This window comes from Aegilops tauschii, chromosome 2, assembly GCF_002575655.3.
Source record: "Aegilops tauschii subsp. strangulata cultivar AL8/78 chromosome 2, Aet v6.0, whole genome shotgun sequence".
Lineage (NCBI taxonomy): Eukaryota > Viridiplantae > Streptophyta > Magnoliopsida > Poales > Poaceae > Aegilops > Aegilops tauschii.
The window spans coordinates 572,119,001-572,135,639 of NC_053036.3; the positions used below are offsets into that span (position 1 = coordinate 572,119,001).

At 48.3% G+C, this 16,639-nt stretch overlaps 1 pseudogene; it reads right to left on the bottom strand.

Annotated features, from left to right (window-relative positions):
* Window positions 1–1,196: 1,196 nt before the first annotated feature.
* On the bottom strand, window positions 1,197–2,636 carry LOC109772643 (nudix hydrolase 18, mitochondrial-like; annotated as a pseudogene).
* Between the last annotated feature and the right edge of the window lie 14,003 nt (window positions 2,637–16,639).

Genomic DNA, 16,639 nt, shown 5'->3' on the forward strand with positions numbered 1-16,639 from the left:
TGTGTGGGACACCGGGTGGCATGCAGGAGCAGCGGGGCGTGGAGGGGGCGGAGCGGCGTGGGGCCGGGGGGCCTTAGCGGCTGGGCGTCGGTGGCGGGCGGCGGGCCAGGGCTGCATGGGTCGGGGGCGGCGGTGGGGTGCGGTCGGGGAGAGAGAGAAGGGGATGGGAGATAGAGAGAGAGGAGGGGGACGTGGGAGACAGAGAGATAAGAGAGAGAAAGAGAGAGAGAGAGAGAGAGAGAGAGAGAGGAGGGGGTGAGGGCGGGGCGTTAGCGCCGTTAGGTAGATTTTTGTTTGCCGTCTGGTATCTTTGCCGTCAGCTAGCGGGCGGCAAAGAGGTGGGAGGGACGGGCCGTAAGGATAGCGGCCCATCAACTTCTTTGCCGTCAGCTAGCGGACGGCAAAGTAGCTTTTGCCGTCAGCTGGCCGACGGCAAAGAATTGGCTGACGGCAAACTGCGTCTTTGCCGTCAGCCAGTTCTTTGTCGTCTGCTTTTTGTGAGCTAACGACAAAGACCTTCTTTGCCTTCAGCAAGCTGACGGCAAAGAATAAGCTGATGGAAAATTCTCTGATTTCAGTAGTGTATTTATTTGGTTAAAAAAGAATTTAACCAAAAATTACCGTATCAAAAACCCATTGTTGTTTTGTACTTTATCTAGAATTTCTGGTGTGACCAATTTCTTGGCCCCCCTTCTCTAGCTCATCTATCTTGTCGATATTAGGGCATCCCCAATGCTGACCCCCAAAACGGACACAGTATTTGTGCGCGGCCTGCTTCGTACTAGTCAGCAGATAGTGATGCTCAACCACTGTCTAATTTTTGGTTCTTGGTTTTCTCTCGGTGAATTTTAAACTCAAATCACTCGGAGAGGGGATAATCAATAGGTCTTCTCAGAAATCTTAAGCGGGGCATCCCACGGACCATGTTGGAGCGGGTTGGCTATTTATAGCCGCGGGCTTTCCTGATGCGAAATGATCAAAATGGACATGCGCATCAACCAATGGCCAAACGACACGAGTCCAACGGTCAGAAATTGAGCACAACAGTAACATTCCTTGCGGATCAAGAAATTCTAACTCCTTAGTCCGAAAGATATCTCCTACAACATGAAGAACAATGTCTACTGCTGATAGCTAATCATTCAGAGAATGAAGAGACTTGTCTCATACTTACTTGCATAGGTTTCGGTTAAGCATCAGAGCGGATTTAAGCATCGAGAACCTATACCCCTCTTAATAGTACGGAGGTCCTAAGACTCAAGAAAGAAAAGAAGAAGAACGAATAGAATACTACGTCTTTGCTTCGCACCTGGCCGGCTAGGAGGGGAGGTGCTCGTCGGCTAGATGGACTCTTTGGGTGCCCATCGCGGTCACGAGGAGGACGATAAGGGACGAAGCAGGCGCAGGGGATGGCCGTCGTCGCTCGGAGGGCCTCAGGTGGCACAACGCCGGGTGGCAGTGGCGGTGGTGCCCGGAGTACAGCAAGCGCCGTCCTGCAAATGCACGATCCGGATGCATACGTGCCCAATTCATCGGCCTTGGACCCGTACGACCATGGCCTCAGAAGATATATGAGATGTAGTGGAGCGAGCTTGCAGCCACTAGCAGGCACTACCTCCTAGCCCCGTCGGCTTGGAGCTCGTGGTCATTGCCCAGTTCGTCGGATTTGTGCAAAAGTAGCCCCGGCGACCTGAGGCCAAACCCAGCCCATCGGGGGGCACTTGGGGCCACCGGCATTATTGTTTGCATGGCCAAACCCCATGGGTCAGCCTCTCTCCTCTCTCTCCTCCTTTCTCTGCTGGGCCCACCCATGCATGCAAAAAGATCTCTCGTCTCTCTCCCTCCCGCCCGCCGCATCTCCTGCTCCTCACTCTGGCCAGAGCTCGCCGCCCCGCTTCCTCCGCCCTGCCCCGCCTCCTCGCCGCCCCGCCCCGCCTCCTCCTCTCCACCCCGCCTCCTCCGCCTCGCCTCCTCCGCCCCGCCGAGCTTGCCCCCGCGCCTCCTCCTCGCGCTCGCCCCCGGCCCCATAGCCTCCCCCTTCGCTCGCGCACTCGCTCCCGCCCTGCATGGAGCGCGTGCTGGGGCACGTGCTCTGGGTCGCGTCCCGGCTCCCTGTGGCCTCCCGCAAGTACGAGCTGGTTCGGGGGCTCGCGGAGCTGGTGCGGCCGAGAAGCTGCTCGAGCGTCTCCTTCCTCGCTTGGGGGTGGACGCCGTCTCCCGTCCATGGCGTCCTGCACGGTGACCCAGGTCCTGCCGCGGCCGGACATCTCGGGCCAGCGCTCCAGCTCGTCGGTGACGCGCAGCGAGAACATATACCCCTCGTAGGTGGCGTCGTAGCGGCGGCTCTAGTAGCACCAGCGACCCAGCGAGGGCCCCGTCTCGCCGCGCACGCCGGCCTCCTCCAGGGCCTCGGGCCGCGCCGCCTTGTCCATGGACTCGTCCAACTCGCACCCGCCCTTGGGGAAGAGCACGCCCGCGCTGGCGCCCTTCTTGCGCGAGCAAATGACCAGCACCTCAACCTCGTTGTTGTCCTCGCGCACCCTGTAGGGGATGCAGCCCACGACTATGCAGCCGCCCGTGCTGGCGCTGTACCGCTGCAGCTCGCGCCCCTGCCTCGCCACCATCATCGCCGCCATCCAACAATCAATGACCTACCCGTTGCTGCTGTCGTCGGATGATTCTTGGAGCACCAGCGGCCCAGCGATGGCCCCGTCTCGCCTGGGGCGGGCACGGCCTGGGCAGCCGTGGCCTGGACGGCGGGCGCGGCGGGCGAGGGCGCGGGCTCGCTGTCTCCTTCCTCGCTTGGGGGTGGACACGGCTGGAAAAAAATTCATCCCCAGGCCAAAATTTCCGTCGGCAGCCTCCCGAGCGGCGAAAAAAATGCCTCCTGAGGACTCAACGGCTGGAGATGCTCTCATGGTTGCACCAAAACTTCGGATTTTGGGTTGGTTGTACAGGTACATGATGTCCAATCTATATCTATATCAAGAATCATCTCCTGTCATACTCAACACATCAGATGTCTAGATTTCTTTTGATTACCCATTGTCAATATCCAGCATTTCATCTTCAGATACAGATGAACCATTTTTACAGACCTTTCATCTTGCGATTACCCATTGTCCATATACAGATGAATGGCACCAATATAAGTATCTGCATTTCTTATCTTCCACTGCGTCTTTTACAGACCTTTCATCTTTACAACCTCCATCAGATCTTTTTTATGGGCTCGGCGCTACGCGTCCGTCACTGTATGATCTTTTTTTGTCATCCTGCATCTGGGATTATAAGATTCAGAAGACTTTTGGAAGGTTTGCTATTACCTAATGTTATTTTTGTTTCTTTAATATTTCTATATCGTTGGTCTGCCCCCTCTTACTTCTACAGCTCTGAAATTTTAGTTAGATGCCACAGTTGTCAAAAGCATTCAAACTGCATCCTTTAATATTTTCAGTGAAGATTATTCATAATTCCCTAATTATGTGTCTTTTGTTATGGACGATCTTTTTTTGTAGGGACGTTATGGATGATCTTCAAGAGTACGTATTTTGACAAAATTATTGCTTATGTCCGTTGCAACATTCTTAGTCCGTCATGGCGTTTTGCAGAACACCCCAGTCCTTTAATTACCCCATGTCTAGATTTCTTTTGATTACCCATTGTCAATATCCAGCATTTCATCTTCAGATACAGATGAACCATTTTTACAGACCTTTCATCTTGCGATTACCCATTGTCCATATACAAATGAATGGCACCAATATAAGTATCTGCATTTCTTATCTTCCACTGCGTCCTTTACAGACCTTTCATCTTTACAACCTCCATCAGATCTTTTTTATGGGCTCGGCGCTACGCGTCCGTCACTGTATGATCTTTTTTTGTCATCCTGCATCTGGGATTATAAGATTCAGAAGACTTTTGGAAGGTTTGCTATTACCTAATGTTATTTTTGTTTCTTTAATATTTCTATATCTTATTTACACATTATACCCCGGACCGAGTTATATGTGACTCTGATTTGCATCCAGCGTCTTTTCCTCCCAACAAATATTCACGCTAGATATTGTTTATCAAGCCTATAATTTATGGTTACTGTATGCTTTTCGGTTTTGGTGCCGTGATTTCTGTCTCTCAGGTCTTCCGTAGCGTGACAGAGATGGATAGACGTCTCTACTTTTTGTATTTGGACTACCTGATATCCGTCTACAATACTGAATCAAATATTCAGATCGGAGCTCTAAGAAGCTGCCTACGCTTTCTATATATAATAGGTACGCACGGTGTGAATCCATCGATATAGTATGTTCATCAACACATTGTCCCGATCAGGCCGTGTGAACGATGGCAATTCATCGGCAAATTTCAAGATCTGGTTGTCGCCCGGCGAGCCGGCGCTGAACGACGACCTGCTCATCGATGAGATCCTCATGCTCCTGCATGTCACTGCCATTGTGCGGGTCCGAGAGGTTTGCTTGGCGTGGAACGCAACGCTTATCTCCGACCACTTCGTCACCGCCCATGTTACCAGAGTAGCCTTCACGCGCCACCCCAAGATCATCGTCTTCTCGCCAACCGAGTGGGCGCCAGCGCCACTACGTCCTTCTACGTGAGCTTGCTCCTAGTGGACGGGAGCTCGTTGGTCAGGTGGTCACCGTCTCCACTTGCAAGCTGCTCACCATGCTGCGTGGGCGGGCTCGCCAGAGAGAATCTACCTGGAAAGCCCTGCTACGGCCTCCCACAACAGCATGTGATCCTGGCTCCCACTCCAAGCAATGTCCGCACACGAGGTCCTGATCCCATCTAATCATCCATAGAACTGGAGCACAACGTGGCCAAGTGAACAGCAGACACAGCTCCAGGGATGGCATCGGCACCAGAATGTGCTTCTGCTTGTTGTACAACACTCTGAAGCCCCAAAAAGAGCCGCGGGGAGCATGGCAAAAGCATCCTCTCCTTAGGGCTCATTCGGTTTGCAGGAAATCAGAACGTAGGAATTAGGAGTAGTATAGGAATTTGATAGGATGGCACTTGCCATTCTAAGGAATTGACTTGCCTCGTTCCTACGCGCAAAATGAGCTTTGAGTGGATGTGTAGTTTTCTTCAAAAACACAGAAAATGAACAGTATTCCTAAGAAATTCATGTACGCATTTCCTACAAACCGAATGCATATATAGGACATTTTCATCGGGAATTCTTGTTCCTATGTTTTTCCTACGAAAATCCTCCAGACCAAATGAGGCCTTAGAGAAAATAATGCAAGTTCTCTCACAAAATAGTACTACATGACTGAGTTCTTTCAGCTTTTAATTGTGGTAATCCAATTCATGGTTTGGCACTTTTGCTTTCTCACTATTAGGGAAAACCTTATACATAGAACTTTAGCAGTAGCGCTTGTTAAAAAAGCGCGCTACTGCTACACAGCAGTAGCGCGTGCAGAATAAGCGCGCTGTAGATACAAATATAGCAGTAGCGTGTCTCACTGTAAAAGCGCTACTACTAAAATTCCCACCACTAAGCCGATCGGCTACACATAGTAGTAGCGGTCTTTCAGAAACCGCTCTACTGCTAATATTGTTGTAGCAGCGCGTTTAGGTGTAAGGCGCTACTGCTAACGAAAAGAAAATAAAATGAAAAACAAACAGAAAAGTAAATGAAAATGAAAGAAATAGAAAAAGGAGAAAGGAAAAAATAAAATGTAAAGAAAAATGAATGAAAAGGGAAAAAAGGAGGAAGGCATAGCAGTAGCGCGTTTACTGAAACGCGCTATAGCTAACTTAGCTATAGCGCGCGTTCAGTAATGCACTACCGTTATGTTTCACTTACCCAGCGGTTTCCCTCTCCCCGGCCACCACTTCTCCCCCAAATCCCTCGCCCCACTTCGCCGCTGTCTCCCCAATTCGCCGTTGCCCCACTTCGCCGCCGTCTCCTATCGACGTCGACGCCCGCAACCCCACTGTCTCCCCCCGAGGCCTCCCTCATCATCACCGCCGCCGCCCGAGGCCGCCCTCCGCCTCACCGCCGCCGCCCGAGGCCGCCCTCCGCCTCACCGCCGCCGCCCGAGGCCGCCCTCGACCTCACCGCCGCCACCCTCGACCTCACCGCCGCCCGAGTCCGCCCAGGACCGCCGCTGCTCGAGCCCGAGCCCGCCCTCTCCACCCCTGCCTCCGTCGCCGAGCACCTCCCCGCCACCGTCTCTCCCCTCTCTGTAAGCCCCCCACCCCTCCTCTCTCTCTGCATTTTAGAGCAAAAATTAGTTTACAACAAAAGTTAGTTTATAGCAAAGAATTTAGTTTAGAGCAAAAGATGTTAAGTAGTAGATGTTAGAGCAAAAATTAGTTTAGAGCAAAAAATTTGGTTTACAGCAAAAGTTAGTTAGGGCGGTAGGGTTTAATTAGGGTTTTTGTTTTCATAGATGTTTTTTAAAACAAAAAATGAAGAAAATGTTGTAGCAGTGCTGCTAGTAGTATATAGTGATACTAGTAGATGTTAATTAGGTTAGGGCAGTAGTGATACTAGTAGATGTTAATTAGATGTTTTTTAGTTAGGGCAGTAGGGTTTTGCTAGGTTAATTAGGTTAGTAGTGCTGCTAGTAGTAGTTGTACAGTAGGTTAATTAGGTGAAGTTAAATGAATAACCTAAATGAATAAAATTAGTAGTTAACTGAATTTTTTCCTTTCATCATTATAGAGCACTAAAGTTAACTAAATTTTGTTCTATTAATAGTTAAATGAATTTTCTTCTACACTTAGTTTTTGAATTAGCTTGTGAAATTTGGACATGTATATTTGGACATGTGGTTGCTCGTGTATATTTGGACATGTGTTGCGGTGTCGAAGATGGATATCTGAACACTGTTTCCAGGGAATGAAGCCGAGTGGCCTATGTTTTGCCGGAATGTTGATTCATTTTCGTTTCGGCAAATTTCAGGTGCTTGATTTGCCCACTTTTTAGCAAAGGTCATGCCGAAATTTTCCCGAAATTTCGGCATGACTTGTGCTACAAACTAGGACATATCGAGTGCCCAGGATTTGCGGCACCGGGAAGGAGTCAACGTTCCTGCAAAACATAGGCCTTGTTTATGTCATTATTCATTTTATTAGGTCTAGAATTAATTGACTAGATTTAATCGTAGGAAACATGGCTAGCAACGATGAAGGACAGGGTTATGTTGATTGCGACGACGTCTAACTGGCGGCAGACGAATTTTTGAGGGAAGCCGACGATCAACGGATGTTGTTGCTAGGCCCACCTGTCGCATCGGGGACTGATACCGACATGCAGACCAGCGATGAGACTAACACCGGCGCCAAGAATAGTTGAGCCGGTCTAGAACCGAAAGCAAAGAGGCCACGACGCCCAAACCAGCTCATGACTACTAGACTGGTGGTCACGGAGATGGACGACGGCATTTTGAGCCAATAGCGCCCGAGGAAGCGCGATCGTGCTACGGTAATCAAATAGGTTGCATCGTACGGACAACCGCCACCATCAACGATGAGAAACTACAGAAGATAGATAATATGAGGCCCTCCCTCCTAAAGAAGTTGCACCAGATATTCTTGTTTCCGGGCTGGAAAGAAAAGGATTATAAAGATCCAGATAAGGACCTGACAATTACAATACAGTAAAACGGAGCTAGCTACAGCCATCCACGGCGATTTGACGTTGTCAACCGTGGGATCTCACGTATGAATGCATCAGATTGATTGATCGTCCCGCCGCATGCACCATGGTCGTTTTAACCAGTTTCCCCGCGCATCGGCGTTGGCCCAACGTGCCCGGGCCGCTGCTCCGGAGGATGAGCTGGGTTGTGACGCCCCCGATTTGACCGTACACTAATCATGCACGCAAACGTGTACGATCAAGATCAGGGACTCGCGGGAAGATATCACAACACAACTCTAAAACATAAATAAGTCATACAGGCATCATAATACAAGCCAGGGGCCTCGAGGGCTCGAATACAAGTGCTCGATCATAGACGAGTCAGCGGAAGCAACAATATCTGAGTACAGACATAGGTTAAACAAGTTTGCCTTAAGAAGGCTAGCACAAACTGGGATACAGATCGAAAGAGGCGCAGGCCTCCTGCCTGGGATCCTCCTAAACTACTCCTGGTCATCGTCAGCGGGCTGCACGTAGTAGTAGGCACCTCCGGTGTAGTAGGAGTCGTCGTCGGCGGTGGCGTCTGGCTCCTGGGCTCCAGCATCTGGTTGCGACAACCAGGTAGAAAGGAAAGGGGGAAAAGAGGGAAAAAAGCAACCGTGAGTACTCATCCAAAGTACTCGCAAGCAAGGAGCTACACTACATATGCATGGGTATATGTGTAAAGGGCCATATCGATGGACTGAACTACAGAATGCCAGAATAAGAGGGGGATAGCTAATCCTGTCGAAGACTACGCTTCAGGCCACCTCCATCTTGCAGCATGTAGAAGAGAGTAGATGGTAAGTTTACCAAGTAGCATCGCATAGCATAATCCTACCCGGCGATCCCCTCCTCGTCGCCCTGTTAGAGAGCGATCACCGGGTTGTATCTGACACTTGGAAGGGTGTATTTTATTAAGTATCCGATTCTAGTTGTCATAAGGTCAAGGTACAACTCCGGGTCGTCCTTTTACCGAGGGACACGGCTATTCGAATATATAAACTTCCCTGCAGGGGTGCACCACATAAACCAACACGCTCGATCCCATATGGCCGGACACACTTTTCTGGGCCATGCCCGGCCTCGGAAGATCAACACGTCGCAGCCCCACCTAGGCACAACAGCGAGGTCAGCACGCCGGTCTAAATCCTATGGCGCAGGGGTCTGGGCCCATCGCCCATTGCACACCTGCATGTTGCGAACGCGACCGGAAGCAGACCTAGCCTAGCAGGCGTTCCAGTCCAATCCGGCGCGCGCCACTCAGTCGCTGACGTCACGAAGGCTGCGGCTGATACCACGACGTCGAGTGCCCATAACTGTTCCCGCGTAGTTGGTTAGTGCGTATAGACCAAATGGCCGGACTCATATCAAATACCAAGAACTCGTTAAGCGTGTTATTTTGAAGTAACCGCGGACGCCGACCAGGGCCAGGCCCACCTCTCTCCTAGGTGGTCTCAACCTGCCCTGTCGCTCCGCCACAAAGTAATAGTCGGGGGCCGTTAGGAACCCAGGCCCACCTCTACCAGGATATAGCCACATGTCCTTTCAGCCCCCTCATCAGAATCACTTGCGGGTACTCAACGAGGTGACCCGACTTTAGTCACCACATGTGTCATGTATATAAAGTATATAGTATATACCCGTGATCACCTCCCTAGTGATCACGGCCCGATAGTATAGCATGGCAGACGGACAAGAGTGTAGGGCCACTGATGGAACACTAGCATCCTATACTAAGAAGTAGGATAGCAGGTAAGGGTAACAACTGTAGCAACAATGACAGGCTATGCAACAGAATAGGATTAACCGAAAGCAGTAACATTCTACACTACTCTAATGCAAGCAGTAGAGAGAAGGAATAGGCGATATCTGGTGATCAAGGGGGGGGGCTTGCCTGGTTGCTCTGGCAAGGAGGGGTCGTCAACAGCGTAGTTGGTCGAGGCACCAGCAGCGGCGTCGGTCTCGTAGTCTACAGGAGAGAAGAGGGGGAAGAAACAATGAATACAATGCAAACAGATGCATAACGATGCATGACATGACAAAGCGTGATGCTAGGTGTGCCCAAACGCGGTAGTAGGTGATACCGGCGAAGGGGGGAAACATCCGGGAAAGTATTCCCGGTGTTTCGCATTTTCGGACAGATGAACCGGAGGGGGAAAGTTGCGAGTTCGATATGTTAGGGATGTGTGGCGGACGAACGGGCTGCGTATCCGAATTCGTCTCGTCGTTCTGAGCAACTTTCATGTACAAAGTTTTTTCATCCGAGCTACGGTTTATTTTATATTAATTTTAAAAGATTTAAATCATTTTAGGATTTATTTAATTACTTTAATCAACATTATCCAGAACAGTGTTTGCTGACGTCAGCAGTCAACAGAGGTGTTGACTGGTCAAACTGACGTGTGGGCCCAGCGGGACCCACCTGTCATACACTGTTAGGTTAATTAAGGTTTAGGTTAAACTAATTACTGTTTATTTAAACTAACAGATTAATTAGATTAATTAAATAGGATTTATTAACTTAATTAATATAGTTAATTAATTAATTAATTAAATTTATTTTTATCATTAATATTTTTTCTAATTCTTTTAGTTCTAGTTTTTTTCACGTTTTGAGGGCGGGGCCCATATGTCATAGGCCCCAGGGGCCTAAGCGGGCGCACGGGCTTGCGGGCGCAGGGGCTCCTGGCGCGAGGCGAGCCCGGAGGCTGCTCGGGCGAGGCCATGGACGAGGCCGCCGGCGCCCACGACGCCGGCCAGGAGAGGCGGCGGAGGGCCGTGGACGGCGCGGTGGTGGAGCTAGTGGTGGGGTTGGCCGGAGCGGCTCACAGGGAGGGGAGGTGAGGCGAGGCGCGTGGCGGGAGTGCGAGCGCGCGTGCGCACGACGGCTATGGCCGCGGTCGGCGAGCGGGAAACCAGGGGGAGGAGGAGAGGTGCTCACAGGGGGGGGCGTAGGGTCCAGGGCAACGGGAGGCGAGGAGGAGGACGGAGGAGACCAGGCGACGGGGAGGCAGACCGGTGATGGCGCCTGGCGAGGTCCAGCGGTGGGGCGACGTCGAGGAGGCGGGGGCGAGGTAGCTCCGGGCGGGGTCCCGCGACAGCGTGGTCGTGGACGGGCGGCGGGGCGACTCTGGGCGAGGTGGCGGGCGGTGCCGGAGACGACGAGTGGCGTCGGCGCACCGGGGTCGGGGGCAGCGAGGTCCGGCCCCTAGGCGCGGGCGTCCAGATCGAGCGGGGGGGCGAGAGAGAGAGTAGGGGGAATCGATCCCGATCCAGGGGAATCGGGAGAGGAAGTGGAGCGCGTGGGGGTTAGGGTTACGGTCGGGGTTGACCAGGTATAGGCCAGGGAGGGGGCCGGTTGGGCCAAGTAGGCTGATTGGGTGGGATTGGCCGAGGCCCATGGGGAGCCGGGGGGTTTGTTTTGTTTTATTTTCACCTTTTTATTATTCTTTTCTGTTTCGACTAATTGTTTGGGCACCAAATGAGTTTTGTAAAATATGAGAGCTGGCCCACAAATCACAGCCCAATATATCCTACCACCAAAAACTAGTTTGGGGTAAATATCATTTCATATTTCTTTTGTATTAATAAAAAGGTTATTAAATAATGTTTTCATCCACTGTTTGAGGTTGTTTAAGTCACTTGTCAAATTTCAATAATGTTGTTTACAATTTTATCATAGCCTCTGATTTATCTACTATTTATTGAACATTTTAGTTTTAATATTTGAAAACTTTTATTGTTTGCTTGATTTTGAATTTTGAATTATAATCAATTTCGAACTAACACGAGGTTAGCAACAGTAATCGAGATGATGTGGCATCATTAGCAAAGGTTTACTGTAGCTTGATTATCCAGGCGTCACAATTCTCCTCCACTACAAGAAATCTCGTCCCGAGATTTAAGAGGTGGAGTAAGGGGGAAAGTTCTGGTTACGAAATTCTAACGGATCTTCTCGTTTTTGGTTGCTCTTCTCGAAGAGGTCGATCCATTACGTTGATGTCTTCATTTCCCTGCTTCAGGTCATCTTGATGAAGTCGTCATCCTTTCTTCAGGAATTTCCTTCGTACTTACGAAACGGATAAGGGGTAGCTTCGGAAGAACTTTACAAGGTTGACTATCTGTTAGACAACTCAGGCAATGTGGCAGAAAGTATCTCTCGAATTGAAACTTAAGAAATTATCAAGAGCAAAGTAAGGAGGTATCATGGGAAGTTTCGAGCGGGCAGGCAATCGTTCGATGCCTGTTACAGGGCGTGGAAGGGGTTCAAAGCAACGGGAATAAGTATGGTGTCTCATACCAGAATTGATGATCTCTCGGAAGGTGGCTCGTGAATTACATGCGTGGCCACGCGCAAGGAACAACCTTGGGAACAGGGGGTGTACAGGAGAGTCAGGTTTCGATCCTGTGGAACTGTGGGTTCTGGGCCCACCATGTGGTTAAAAGTAGAAAGGGCGGTGATATCTTGCACAATCATGATAACAAGGCATGTCAGAGTATCGCCTGTCAGTTATGTCAGCAACAACATTGGTACCAAGGGCGAGGGACGAAGAGAACCATTCTCCTGCTCGTTGAACGAGGCGGATCAATAGGCAAAGTTCTCGTCCATCGGTGGTTACCGGAATGTCATCAACAATAGTAACAGGGTCTTACTGACAGAGTTGTACACCGAGGTGTTTGCGTAAGCAGAAAATATTACTGCTTAGATCATATAGATCGCAAGAAAAGTTAAACAAGACAATGGAAAGGAAAAATGTGATTATCAGATTAAACAGAACAATGGAAAGGAAAATTTTCCTTAAACACATAATTCAGGGGTATATCCTTCCCAAGGACAAGCAGAGCATTATACCCACGACAGGATATAATTGTAGAAAACCCTTTAGGAAAGGGGAGAGAAATTTCATGACATTACCCATACAACGATGTTTGGATAATTTGATTAAGAAAATTTAGCATTGTGCTTCAAGTGTTCTCATTGATGATAGGAGTACCACATACATGCTTCGAGATAGCATTGACATGGTCTTCAAGCAAAGGTTGGACTTCGGATACACGAAGGATGCATTAGGATAAACTTATTAGACAAGGCATTCAATTTCCTCATGGAAAAATGGTTAACCCTGTTTAAAAGGAAACTATAACAATAGGTCCTCCAGGCAGGTGTGTTAGGATGACATCACCTTATCGGGTTAAAGACCAATGTTATAACTCTTGGAAATATGTTCCAACCATCATATCTGACCGAGATTCAGATCTGATTGGTGTCAGGATAACTCAGACTCAGGATACCTGAGAAGAAAAGGTGCAACACAAATTGACGAGATGACAATGTAAGATTCTCGGGAAATGAACTATGGGAGCGAGTTCCGAAACAAGAGCTCATCATTAAATCAAGGAGAGGATGAGGGGGTGACTGAGGAACTCAGCGACAATTCATCAAGATTTCTGACTAGATGGATTTCCACAACTATGTGAACAAGGAGATAACATTAGCTAGATCGAATGACTTAATGATGTATGCTCGAGGAAAACATACACAGTTAAACATTGGTTGAAATGTGCACCCGAAATATGGGCTAGGTAGCACGATCAATGTTCGAATGATGATTCAATAAGCCATAAACGTAGAATGAAACTATAGACCGATAACTTCAAAGCAATAGGGTTGCTAGAAGTTTAGAATTTACACATCACAGACCATTTGTCGGTATTTCGGTTAGAAACAACACGGGGACCAAGAAAGAAAGGTGATGGTGAGAAGTATCACTGTACCAAGAATTCTTAAGAGGTGGAGTAATCCTCACGACATTCTTGACATAAAAGATTGTAATACTCCAAGGTAGAACATATCATAAGCTAGATAGCAAGGAAATCAAGATACAACACAAAATATGAACAGTTTGTGTTGGGGGGAGGCAAGAATGTTGTCGATGATAACACAATTCATCGAGGGGCAAGGATGGTATTTCTCATCCTGAATTTCGACACACAACTTGGAAGAAGTCAAATTGTTGACAATGATCATGACAAATTTGTCGAAGGTTTTCAAGAAGATGTAATTGATCGACGATGACATCAAGTCAAAGGAATGATGAAAGCGAAAGGTTATTGGAACCACGGGTAGGAGACAAACTCGAAATCAAGTTTGTTGTTCAAGGCAAAATGATATGATGAGGAAGATCGACGTAAGCTTAGCTCATCGTCGAAAATTGTGCTCCGGGAAGAAGGACCAGGTAGCACAGTTAAAAAGTTGCACGATAATGATATAGCCGATCAGGCTAGGAATGACTTGAAGGATTAATAAACTTCTCAACAATGAAGTACTGGAAGTACTGAATCACAGTGTTGATTTGATTCACAAATCGGTGTTCTCGGTTGACGACAACCCAGAACCTGTGGAGTGACCATGACGGGGAAAGGTACTACTTCATCAGAAATTCATAAGATGTAGTGTAAGGGGTTGATATCCTCGAGATACCAGGGGGTATTACTCAAGGTAGATCAAAATAGAGGTTGGGCAGGCGTATTGATCTGCAGCAGGCAGGTACTTAAACTTGTCCGATAAAAGGATCAAAGATGATCAATCATGTTTGGAACCACGTTTGCAAAGGACCAACATGGATACAAGATGAACTTATAACAAGGGGACCATTATTAATTCAAGAAGCTTCCATGATAAGTTCCACATCGGGTCCATGGGCATGAACACAAAGTTCAAGGTCGACTCCCACTTCTCCAATACACAACTTTTCATTTACTGCTCTGAGTTAAGAATGTTTAGAGTTTGAAAGTTTAACTGGCGGAATACCAGAAGGTTATGACCCATGAAGACTTTTGGGTTCACACAAATTAAGGAAGGTATATGTTCAACCCATCGGGGCATCTTAGAAACATATACCAGAACTTCAGGAGAAACTTATACAAGCTCGAAAGTAGAGCATTGTTGAGAAAGCAGAGGATACAATCTACCAAAGGCATTATGTATCCGAGGAAAAGCTCACAAGGTTATTGAATATGAAGGACGCTGTCAGATAAAATCCAACAAGGGATCTGATGTGAGCATCGGTACTCAACCAGAAGAAGAAAGAATGCAAGGAGATAAAATTATAGAAACAACTGACTAATTCAAAGCTCAAATGTAAAGGAATTATTATTTCCAAATCAAGGGATCAGAAGCAAACGCTCTGATTAACAATGGATAAGTCGAATAGACTTAGGTGTACATTCAACGACAACTTGATTGGTCGAGGACCAGCTTATGTTCAAAATGACGTTTGAGCCGGAAGGATGAATTCTAGGATCTGATTAAGGATTGCGAGCATTCGCAACATATCGAATCAAGTGACTCGAAATGATAGTGACAGAGGATGTCAATGGAGATTACTAGAAGTATGGAATTAACCATAATGCAGGAAGGCAAGGAAAGCAAGAGCAATGGGCTGCTGAGGATCCTTAGAAAATTGAATGGTATTCTGAGTACTTTTGTGGAACACATGAACAGCTAGGGATGAGCGGATACTCGGCAAGTGCGAGGAATTATCTGTAGGGGTATTTATGTGGCAAGGAACTGCAAGGCAGTAGGCACAAAATTATACCCGGAACAATAGAGAGAATTTCAGGGTATCTTGTAATAACAAGATCGACTAGGAATAAAAGTAAGAACGAGAGGTGTAAGTATTTATCCATAGGGATATTTCGATGGTAGGGAATAGCAAAAGCAACGGGCACAAGGTCTCGAGAGAATATCAGAGAGTATATTCAAAATCTTCTGGTGCAGTAAGCAGTCATCTAGAGTGAGGGGCTCTCCGGGAGGATGTAGTTACGAGAACCTAGAGTCAAAGTTAGTAAAATCATTTCACCCGAATAGAAGAGAGGTCAGAGTCCCAAAGTATAGGTCGAGGAATAAAAGATCCTAATACCACCCAATGGCGACGTGCGCCCGTAAGACACACAGCCATGTTAGTAAAACTTTTTGCAATGTCTAGACTCGACTTCGGCCAAGGAGTGTGGAAGGGGGATTCCTACAGGCCGTCGGCTCTGATACCAACTTGTGACGCCCCCGATTTGATCGTACACTAATCATGCACGCAAACGTGTACGATCAAGATCAGGGACTCACGGGAAGATATCACAACACAACTCTAAAACATAAATAAGTCATAAAAGCATCATAATACAAGCCAGGGGCCTCGAGGGCTCGAATACAAGTGCTCGATCATAGACGAGTCAGCGGAAGCAACAATATCTGAGTACAGACATAGGTTAAACAAGTTTGCCTTAAGAAGGCTAGAACAAACTAGGATACAGATCAAAAGAGGCGCAGGCCTCCTGCCTGGGATCCTCCTAAATTACTCCTGGTCGTCGTCAGCGGGCTGCACGTAGTAGTAGGCACCTCCGGTGTAGTAGGAGTCGTCGTCGGCGGTGGCGTCTGGCTCTTGGGCTTCAGCATCTGGTTGCGACAACCAGGTAGAAAGGAAAGGGGAAAAGAGGGAGAAAAGCAACCGTGAGTACTCATCCAAAGTACTCACAAGCAAGGAGCTACACTACATATGCATGGGTATATGTGTAAAGGGCCATATCGGTGGACTGAACTGCAGAATGCCAGAATAAGAGGGGGATAGCTAATCCTGCCGAAGACTACGCTTCAGGCCACCTCCATCTTGCAGCATGTAGAAGAGAGTAGATGGTAAGTTCACCAAGTAGCATCGCATAGCATAATCCTACCCGGCGATCCCCTCCTCGTCGCCCTGTTAGAGAGCGATCACCGGGTTGTATCTGGCACTTGGAAGGGTGTATTTTATTAAGTATCCGGTTCTAGTTGTCATAAGGTCAAGGTACAACTCTGGGTCGTCCTTTTACCGAGGGACACGGCTATTCGAATAGATAAACTTCCCTGCAGGGGTGCACCACATAACCCAACACGCTCGATCCCATTTGGCCGGACACACTTTTCTGGGTCATGCCCGGCCTCGGAAGATCAAC